This window comes from Lactuca saligna, chromosome 3, assembly GCF_052625555.1.
Source record: "Lactuca saligna cultivar CGN05327 chromosome 3, ASM5262555v1, whole genome shotgun sequence".
Classification (NCBI taxonomy): domain Eukaryota; kingdom Viridiplantae; phylum Streptophyta; class Magnoliopsida; order Asterales; family Asteraceae; genus Lactuca; species Lactuca saligna.
In genome coordinates this window covers 122,250,163-122,261,472 of record NC_136419.1, presented here as the reverse complement: position 1 = coordinate 122,261,472, position 11,310 = coordinate 122,250,163, and the positions used below count along the sequence as shown (strand labels likewise).

General features: G+C 37.7%; 1 pseudogene across 1 annotated transcript; it reads left to right on the top strand.

Moving 5' to 3' along the window:
- The first annotated feature begins 6,096 nt into the window (after nucleotides 1-6,096).
- On the top strand, nucleotides 6,097-8,726 carry LOC145037202 (uncharacterized; annotated as a pseudogene). Its single transcript, XR_013678669.1, has 6 exons — nucleotides 6,097-6,390; nucleotides 6,668-6,799; nucleotides 6,868-6,962; nucleotides 7,073-7,183; nucleotides 7,465-7,633; nucleotides 7,698-8,726. The product of XR_013678669.1 is annotated as an uncharacterized LOC145037202 (transcript).
- Nucleotides 8,727-11,310: the final 2,584 nt, after the last annotated feature.

Here is an 11,310-nt window from a genome sequence, read left to right as displayed (position 1 = left end):
CCCCGGAATCAGATCGATACCAAACTCTACTTGCCTCGCAGGAGGTACTCCCGACAGCTCCTCGGGGAAAACATCCGGAAACTCACGCACCACTGGGACCTCCTCCACTGACCTCGGTCTCTCGGAAGCCTCCCGCGTATCCATCACATACGCCACAAAACCCTTACATCCCTGCTGTAGACATTGCCTCGCCCTAGCGGCCGAACAAAAAGCTGATCCCGAACGGGTACCCTCGCCGTACACCGTAAGAACTCCCCCACTAGGGTCTCGTATAGTCACCAGCTAACGCTCACAATCGATGACAGCGCTGAATCGGCTCAACCAGTCCATGCCCACGATGACACAGACATCACCCATCGCAATAGGAATCGGGTCAATTGGAAACTCAACCCCGAAAATCTCTAGCACGCATCCCCAAAGAACCTCCGTGGCACAAATCACTCTCTCGGCCGCTATAGAAACGCTCAGAGGCCGACTTAACGACTCACGACTAATGCTGATATGCTGACTAAAAGTTAAAGATACAAAGGACCTACTCGCACCCGAGTCAAATAACACTAGAGCAGGCACAGAGTTCACAAGAAAAGTACCTACACATATAATAACATAAGCATACATTTCGACTTTAAATAAATACATGAATTACAACATACCTGCCACAACATCGGGCGCAGCGCGGACCTCCTCCGCAGTCAGCTGAAAGGCTCTCCCACGAGCCCTCGGGGTCTCGACCTTCGCCGGTCGAGTCTCAGTAGTCCTGGCAGTAGGTGTAGATCCCTGACGAAGCTGAGGGCACTCGGCCTTCCGATGGCCTGTCTGGTTGCAATGAAAGCAAACCATAAACCCCTTAGGGCAATCCCTGGCGATGTGTCCCTCCTTGCCACACTTGTAGCAAACACCAGCTCGACACGCCCCATCATGACCCTTGCCGCACTATCCGCAAGTGCGGCCCTTCGGACCTCCCGTCCTCGAATCGGCGGACTTGGTCCGCTTGGCTGCCGGCTGAGACTGAGCCGGCCGCCGGTCCACCTGCTGAGACTCGGCCTCCTCCTTGGCCTGGGTCTCCAACTCGATCTCGCGCTTCCTGGCATTCGCCTGAAGCTCAGCAAAAGTATGATAGGTGGAGTTCGACACAAACTCCCGGATATCCCTCCTCAAAACACCCACGTACCGGCTCATCCGCGACTGCTCTGTAGACACCAGCTCGGGGCAGAACATCGCCCTCTCATGAAACTTCCGCGTGACCACCGCAACCGAATCAGTACCCTGCTTAAGGGTCAAGAACTCCTGAATCAATCGTTCCCTCTCCACTGGGGGAACGTACTCGTCCCTGAACATGGCAGTAAACCTCTCCCATGTCACTGCTATAATCTCCGCCAAAGTGAAGTTCGCCGTTATGAACTTCCACCAATCCTTCCCTCCCAGACGGAGCTGGTTCAAAGCGAACCGTACCCTCAGGTGCTCCGGGCATGAACAAGTGTAGAAGCACCCCTCAATATCAACGATCCACCTCATCGCAGCAATCGGATCCTATGTCCCATCGAACTCAGGTGGTTTCGTGTTGCTGAATTCCCGAAATAGCAGCGAGTCACCCCCTTGTGGCCTGGCAGCGGCCACAGCTGCGGTAGCGGCAGCGGCTGCAGCTTCAGTCAGTGCGGCGTACCGCTCCTCAAACGTCTCCATCAGGGTGGTCTTAATAGACCCAAACATCTCCGGGATCTCAGCCCGGATCGCTGCAGCTACCTCCTCCTGAATCAGCTGACGAATCTCCTCGTCACTCACACCGCTCGAACTCGTCCCGTGGCGTGTTGTAACCATGATGTCTCTGAAATATAAAATAAAATTATCAGAGACTCCATCAAGTACAATTGTACTTGATAACGCAACCCTACTCAGTCTTCGATATCCAGGGATTCTTACTTGGGTCTCCCACCGACCCGGTGTCTTCGGTAGTACGGGCCCAATACTACCGACCACACCGTATCAGCATTCCCCAAACCCCGAATAGTGAGTACTCTACTTTTGATGTGCACTATCTACCTGCACGCTATCAAGTATCTCATATCGACAAACTCCCTAGACTAAGGCATCACAAATCAGGCCACTCTAGTCCTATCATGAATACCTAGTCTTCTAGCATGCATAACAATTCATTTCATAACATAACATTGTAAGGTATTTTGGGGATCTTTACCGTTCGGGCGCTGACTGATCGTACACACTGCTTCTTTCTTGTTTACCACACTATCATTTTTAAAAGTTTATGCCTTTATTTTTAAAAGTTTTTCTCAAATCCTCGGTTTGAGTTCAGTTACACCCGAAGGTGCACCCGAATCCCTCAAACCAAGGCTCTGATACCAATTGTAACAACGCAAATTTTCAAACAAATTTTTCATTTCAAATAATAGAGTATTTTTATTCCAACTAAATATAATTATTCTAGGTTTTAAGTCGAAATACAAATCATAAAATTCCCAAGATCTCAAACATCAATCAGTGTGTACGCATCATGCCGGCGCCTTCCCACGGTCCTCGCTAGTACCTGAAACACATACATAACAACTGTAAGCATAAATGCTTAGTGAGTTCCCCAATATACAACTTACACATATACGCCTTTCCAGCCCTGACCTTCCGGTCCACAACACAACGCCTTCCGGCCCATAACATATTGCCTTCCGGCCCATAACATATTGCCTTCTGGCCCATAACATATTGCCTTCCGACCCATATAAACATACACAGCACGCATAACAATTAACTTACCACATATAGCACATATATCACATATCATATCCGACCTTCCGGTCACACAGTCAAACCCTTCCGGGTACAGTATAGTGAGAAGACTCACCTCGTGGATACTGAAAGCTAGCAACTCCTGAAATCACTCGTACTCGATCCGCCGAGCTACAAACTCCCTATAATATCATATATCCCTTATTAACACTTTTATCTTCCAAGTTAACTGACCCTAACGAATCACACATGGGTCAACTCTGGTCAACGGTCCACGGTCAACTCGACCGGACTCGGCGAGTACTCTAGCGACTCGGCGAGTCTAGTCGTCCTCCAATCCTCTAAGATTCCCTTTCTACTCGTCGAGTATCCTCCTTGACCCGACGAGTTACTCCTGGAAGAATCGCGGGGCCACCCCGACTCCACTCACCGAGTCTGAAGAACAACTCGACGAGTCCCAGTTATTCTCCAAGCTACTCGCCGAGTCTGTTCATCGGACTCGGCGAGTCCATGCCATGCAGTCGATCAAACTGTTTCCTAAGGTCAGAATTGCTCCGACCATTCATAGGTCTGGCCTTCCTAGACTGGTCCATCACGTAAGGTCCTCATTTCGGTGCTCATGCTACACCCCAAGACTTATAATTTACATATTGACCTAAGGCATAAGGATTTCAATCCAAAACCTTCATCACTTCCCGAAATGCATAGGCATGGGACATTCTGGACCTCCAAAGGTCCCAACATGGGGTTACAATCGTTTGGGGGACTAGGGTAACATTCAATATATCCACAAAAAGGGTTCCATAAACCCTAATCCTCTAAACACATCACCATAGCAGAGCATACTCGAATTCTTACCTGGATGATGTACTCTCTGTGTCCCCAATCCTCAGAACGTGACTCCCTTGCTGTTCCTTTAGCCAAGCCCTTCTCTTCCTTGCACAACAACTCCTTCAAGATCACCAATGGCCTTTAACCTTGCTCTAGATGCACACAATCGATTTAGGGTTCCTCTCAGAAGGCTAAAACGAACAATGACGGCCAATAAGTCCCTTTTATACGTCCCAAATCTGAACGGCTAGGGTTTTCGCTAAACAGCGCAGACTCGCCGAGTCCATATCTGGACTCGTCGAGTCCAGTCGCGAACCCGCGACCACGTCTGCGATCCTACTCGACGAGTCTGGCTCCAACTCGCCGAGTCCCCTCTTATAACACCCCAAAACACAATTTAAACAATACCTGAGATTCCGGACTGTTACAAATTCTTTTTATAATGAACTTTTGAATCTTGAAAATACATATAAACAAACTTTCTATATTAAGTATCTAACTGAATTTATGATTTTAGAATTGAACAAAAAATTATTCAATAAAAACTTACTTTTTTGGATAGCAACTTACGAGATTATAAAAAATTGAACTATTGAACAATAAAGAAAGGGTAAACAAGATAAAGATGTTTTACTAAATAAGTTGAATAATGTTTTATTAACAAGAAAGCGTGTTTTATTACAATGTCTTCATCCCATATCGATGGTGAGAGTAAACAAGAGAACGTTTCATCTTCTATAAATAGGAAAGGTTGTGAAATGTTTCAAAGGGACCAAACTATGAGAACTTACTTATGCCTACCTTTTTAGGATGTTGATGGTATTCTTTGGTGAGATTGTCTTTATTGGAAACTGTCCATTTAAGTTTTAGAATCCCGAAAATGGTTTTGAAAAAGATTTTTTTAGGTTCAAATAGAGTTTTAGTTGAAAAACCGTTATGCAGTTTGGTATATTAAGGTGAATCGATCTAAGTTTGATCAATTTGGACCGATAAGGAAGCATTTTCCTTTCAGCACATACATTCGAAACTCCCATGATTTTTCAAATTGTTTCTAATAATATTATAAATAAGTTACCTAAACATAAAATTATAATTGTTTGAAAAATAAATTTGATTCAAAAACACAAAATATATACAAACCGAGTTTCAATAGAAAAAACGTTATGTAGTTTGGTATATTAAGCTGAATCGGTCCGAGTTTGATTATTTTAGACCGATAAATGAAGCATTTTCCTTTCACCACATACATTTGAAACTCCCATGATTATCCAAATTGTTTATAATAATATTATAAGTTACATAATATTATATAAATATAAAAAAATCTACTTAAATATAAAATTATAATTGTTTAGAAAATCACTTTGATTCAAAAGCACGAAATATATACTCGATTATATTTTTTAAATGAATTCATTTTATAATGACATTTTGAATTATGAAAATACGTGTAAACAAACTTTCTATATTAAGTACCTAACTGAATTTATGATTTTAGGATTTAACAAAAAGTTATTCAATAAAAACTTAATTTTTTATAGCAACTTACGAGATTACTGAAAAATGGAAGTATTGAACAATAAATTTTCTCGATAACGTTTTATTTTTATTATTTATTATTTTATTTAACAAAATGAAATTATTGGCAAATAAATAAATGAGTTTAATTAAAATGTCTTCATCCCACATTGATGGTGAGAGTAACAAGAGAATGTATTCTCCTCTATAAATAGAAAATGTTGTGAAATATTTCAAAGGGACTAAGCCATGAGATCTTCCTTGCATCCAACTTTGTAGAACGTTGAGTGTATTCTTTGGTGAGATTGTCTTTATCGACAAGTGACAAATTAAATTTCAGAATGTCAAAAATGATTTTGGACCGTATCTTTTAGATTTGGATCAAGTTTAATAAGGGTCTGAGTGTCTTCTAGCTGAGTTAGGCAAACTCGCTTCCATTGGAGGCCGAGTTTAAGTAACATGCCGAGTATTTGGTTGTATTAGCTAAGTTTTACAACCCTGTATGTAATACAATTTAAAGTTGTAACCTTATAAAAGACGTCACTATTATAATATGTTCTACATAATTATGGTAATATTTATGATACTAAACATTTTTTTTTACTATTTAAGATAAAGAGTTGTCTCTATTATCATATGTTGTACATAATGATAAAATTTAAGATACATAAAAAAATATCTCTATTATTGTATTTTCTATATAATGATAATATTTAATATAAACGTTGTAATTTAATATGAAATTATTATTTAATATATAACAATAACGATTTATTTATTTTTAAAAATGATTTTTTTTTTCTATTTTAATCATATAACTTTGTATGTACAAAACAACTTCAAGTTCCAACTTTATCTCTTATAATATAGTTCAACATAATAACAATACTAAAAATCATTTTTTATATTTTTTATAAAATTATTATTTAAATGTTAATAACAATGATTTAATTATTTTTAATATAAAAATATATTTTTTATATGCCACGAACGCGTCCCGCTGGTTTCGCTTCCGTTTGAATGACAGAGAAGAATAGAGGTGCAGCGACGATTGAATTCACACCCAAGGCACCGCAACTCTTGAAACACCCATCGGCTGCTTCAGATTCTCTCAAAGCTTTACAGTTTAGCTTTTGTCGTTGATGCACCTTCCTTTTATTCTTATCGATCTTCCCGGTTTTCTTTTTTGTGTTACCGTCGGCTACAAGAAACTAGCTTCATCAGTTTTCCTCTGCCTATTACAAGGAAACATCGGCAATAAGGAAGATGGTCCTGCCTGTACTGTTGTTATTTAGATTTTGGGTATGTTGTCTTTCGCTTCTATTTGATTTTTAATTTCCGTCTTTTGTTGTTTTTGATTTTGGGTATGTTGACCCTTGCTTTCAGTTTCTGTTCGATTGTGTCAGCATGAACACCTAGGTTAGAGCCGAATCTGTCATTCGTGTTTGGTTTAATTTCTAATTTGATGTGTTGATTAGTGTTAGCCATCGGATGTAATACAAATTATTCTTGAATGATTGATATGCAACGTGTACATACCCGGTGAAACCTAATTCCAATTCCGCTTTTCCCCCTACAGTATGTGAAGCCTCGATCACATGCCAGCATTTTAATCGATTCATACGACATTAGTTGGGTTCAAACAATTCAATTGGTTCAACGATTCATTCAACCCTCACGACTGAAGCGCTTTTATCGGCTGCAGTCTTATGTATGATTTTCTACTTCGATTTCTAAGATATTATTTGATTGACATCCGCCATTTATGATGGCCTTCAGTTTTTTTAGAAGAACAACGAAACGAAGTGAGAGGCCGGGTGCAGGAACAAGAGTCGAGTTGATTCAATTTGCCTTTATTGAGTTTACTAACTACGGTATGCTATATTGCTAATGCTAATTATATAACTTTTGTTCCTTTATTAACTATATTAAATCTGTGATTTATGTTAACATTTTTTTGTTATATAATATATTTCTCTTGCAGAAGGGGCAAGAAATGCATAGAATATTGCTTGAACTATGCTTGGTATTATCCAGTTAGGGACAACAGCCAACTTGGTGTATGTATAAACTCATTGGTTCCTAATTATTCCAGGTTCTGTCTCTCTTCTCAATTTGATCTGTTTTCTTCATCATTTATTTGTTTCTTTTGTTAATCTTCTAATCTTCGATAATGGTTTCTGGCTTTTGATTGTTAAATCAAACTAATAAGTTACTTTTTTGTTTGAATTGAACATCAGTAAATTTTTTTAATTATTTTACATTTAAGATGAGCATTTTGTCGTTGGTCCACCCATAATTTTTGTTTACTTTTTTTTCAATACTGTAAATACTAAATTACTAATACTCAGTAAATTTTTTGTATAAACTGATCAGTAAATATTGCCTTAAACTATGCCTGGTGTTGTGTTGTGTATGAATGAATGAAGCTGAAAAATGGTATGAGCTAATACTCAGCCTTGGGAGAGGCGTCGTGTACTTGGGTTCTGCAAGGATGGGCCCCGGATATGAGCATTATGTCCAGACACAAGAATTGGCAAGAGAGGCAAGTCCATATTTATATTTTTGTATTGTGTTTCAAAAGAATGAAAGTTTTGATTTTGTTAAAGGTTGCAAAGTTGTTCGGATGCACTTCATGGTTAGGGGCTGGACCAGGGTTGATGGATGCTGCAACTCGGGATGCTATTGGTCGCTGGGTTCAAGATTTCTAAAGAAGCAGGGGAATGGACAACAACCAGTTTTCATTCGTATATTCCTTCTCATGCTTACCTTACATGCAGGTTAGAATTATTAGATTAGTGACTGACTAAATCTGAATCTGAATGCATGTTTTTTTCTGCAAGCAAGCATGGGTTGATGGATGCAACCGTTAGAAGTAGTAAAGGGGAGAAGACGGGTCTGATTGTGTTACTAGGTGGAATTGGTACTCTGGATGAGGCTTTTGACATTCTTCCACTCATCCAGTTCAAGAGGATAGGTTTTGCACTCCCTGTTCCTTTTGTTTTGATGAATTATGACTCCATTTATTCCAAGCTTTTATAGTTTCTGGAGGTATGTCAGGATTGGGGGACTATTTCCAAAGGAGAGGTTTCCTCCCTTTGGAAAGTATATAAAAAGGAACACAATTTTGTTACCACTGATTGGTATTCGATGTTGGGTTTAAAAAAAGTGTGTCATCAGTGGAACACAAATTTGTTACCTTTTATAATGCAACTTTTAAAGTAAAAAAATTCGAAATTACGATGTCATAATAGATTAAAATGGAAGTAAGATGCTACTGTACAAAAATGAATGGAAGTATGCTAAATCCAAAAACAAACAGTTGATGAAGCAAAGATTTTGCTACCCGGGACATCATCGAAGCCGAAAAAGTACAACCCGGTGCACCTACATGTTGTGAGATGGCTTCCTCCTTTTCAATTCAACTTTTGACTATTTTGCCCCTGTTGTGCTTTGGTGGAGTTTGACATTTCTGCTGTTGCTACATACATTTTGTAAGTATGCCATGGGTTATATGATGTTGGTATGTGGTAAGGAAAACAGGGGATATGTAAAGGAAAATAGGTTAGATTCATAACATATTTACAAAAACATGTTCCATATTTCTTGAATCCTTTAAATTAAATAACATGCCAAAATGATCGGAGCTGTTTAAATCCATCCCCGCAACGCGGGGTTAAAAAATAGTGGTTTTAACAGTTTTTGTTGAAAGTGACTATGCATACTCTTTTTCTGATTAAAAAAATAATGATTTTTATAGTTTTGACCGAAATGCCACTACATATTGTTCTTTTGGTAAAAAAATAGTGACTTTAACATTTTTTGTCCAAAATGCCCCTGTATACTTCTTTTTTATTTTTATAAAAGAAATAATGATTTCAATAGTTTGGACAAAACTGCTCCTACATACTTTTTTTTGTAAAAATGAAAAGTTATTTTAAGAGTTTTTGGGTAAAAAATTAATGATTTAATTGTTTTTGAACAAACTGCCCATGTATATAGTTTTTTTTTTGGTAAAACCTAGTGCTTTTAAGAGATTTTGATGAAAATTTCCCGTGTATATTGTTTAACAGGTTTCACATAGAAGTATTCATAAATAGTCAAAACAACTAAAAGTCTACACTAAAGATGAATGAAACAGGTACCTGTTAAAATGATTTTTGCAGACCTTTTGTTCTGATTCCAGTTTAAATGTGTCATCTTTTAACAATGGACACTTAAGATTTATGCAACTTATGATCAAATCTGTTGTGATTCCTTTAACTACTGTGGTGAAAACCGAACCCTGCGGAGCAAGGTTTCCCACCTATTTTAATAGCACATATCTCAGTTAAATTTATTCTGTTCATTTAATGTTTCATATTGGACACACTTTATTATGAATACTTCTGTGTATCTCGATGGTTTATATACCTTTCCTCTTGATGTTTGATATTGGAGGCATTTTATTTGATCCGTGGAATCCGGCATCTCCATCTTATCAACCAAAGGATAAACCCATGAAGTATATTTTTCGATAAATAGTTTATCCGACAACAACAAAAATTATTCATGATGAAACAGTATTACTGCCCCATAACAATACTCAAACTATAAACAAATAGTTGATCAAATGACATTTACAAAGAACAAACAATGGAAAAAATTGTCGCATCCAACCCCTGCAACGCGGGGGTCCCCACCTAGTTCTGATTTAATATGAACAAAATTAAATCATAATGTGAACCAACTACAAAGTTGATGACAAACTCATATAATTCATAATTCGAAATGTGAACCAAAAGTAAACTCCAAGGATTTTAAAATCCCACTACCATATATTATGAACCCATGTTACAATTTTTGAAATATGAGAAATTGATTTTAATAAAAATTAAATCATAGGTTATCATTTTTCTAAATTATTTCATGAAATATAAGTTTACAACATATTTCCAAATGTTTCTAAATTAATTCAAGAAATATAAGTTTACAACTTATTTCCAAATGTAAATATTTCAATAAAACCCAATAAATAAAATCCTAGGAAATTATGATAATATTTAAGTTTTTATAAAATGTAAAGCCTAGATTTATAAAAATTAAAGAAACGCTTTTAATGATTTATCCAATACCAAGAAAAATATTCTTCTCTCACCTCTCTACCATTCAAAATTTGTCCATATGCCCTCCCCTCTCTCTCATTTCTTAAAACATATCACTACTACTCATTTGAGCCCTTTCTACACTTAACTCTGTTCTCATTCTTCAAGAAAACTCTCCAACACCCAAAACCTCTCAAACCCATCCAAAAATCATCCATCTTCTTCCCTAATTTCGGATTCTTTAAGGTCTTGAGGTGTTCTTGTTTCACTCAAAGTCGAAATCAAGGTAAACAATACAACCTCTTCTTATGGTTTTACAACTTTACTTCCTCTTCTTCATGGCTCTTCTTTTCGGATTCTATGCCCTTCTATGGCTATATATCCTTGTTTTTCCTCTTCGTGTTTGTAGATTCTCACCATAACACATTACATGTGCTTGAGATGGTGAAAGTCCGGGATCAAACCCATGCTAAGAGTGAAAAGATGCACATATGTTCATATGATTTCAAAAATCGAGTTTTACATATTCTTCTTCATTTCTTTTGTGTTCTTACATAACAAAAAGCATTTAAACCATCTGTAGTACATCTTGGATGCTTATTCACTCCATGTATGTGCTAGAAATCGAATTTGTGGTGCAATCCTAGTGTAAGATTCGGTGGTTCCAAGGAGTTCTCTATCATGAGTATGAAAAACCCACTTTTGGGGGCTTGGAATAACCCTAAATCTATGGCTTGGATGCGTAAACCTAAAAGTTTCTTGTTCTTCTATAAACTTTATTTTATTTTTGTTTATCTTCAACCATAAAAGAAGCATTCATGTTGTCTTTGTGAAACTGACCATAAGGGGGCACTCAAAGCAACCAAGGATGACATGCATTGTGTCAGAATATTTTGTTCATTTTTGAATGGCCACAACTCAGTCATTACTAAACCAAATCACGATATTCCTTTTCTGAGGGCTAGTTCCTTGAGTTAACATTCGAACCCAATTGACCTTACCATAAAACATTAAAAATGTGATTTTTGACAGTTTTTACAAAACAGTTGCGCAAAAAGAACTTTTTCTGTGATCATTAGTTTTTGTTTAAATGATCAAGGGTCTTAAACCCCACCTTAAATCTGGGGAAAAATATTTT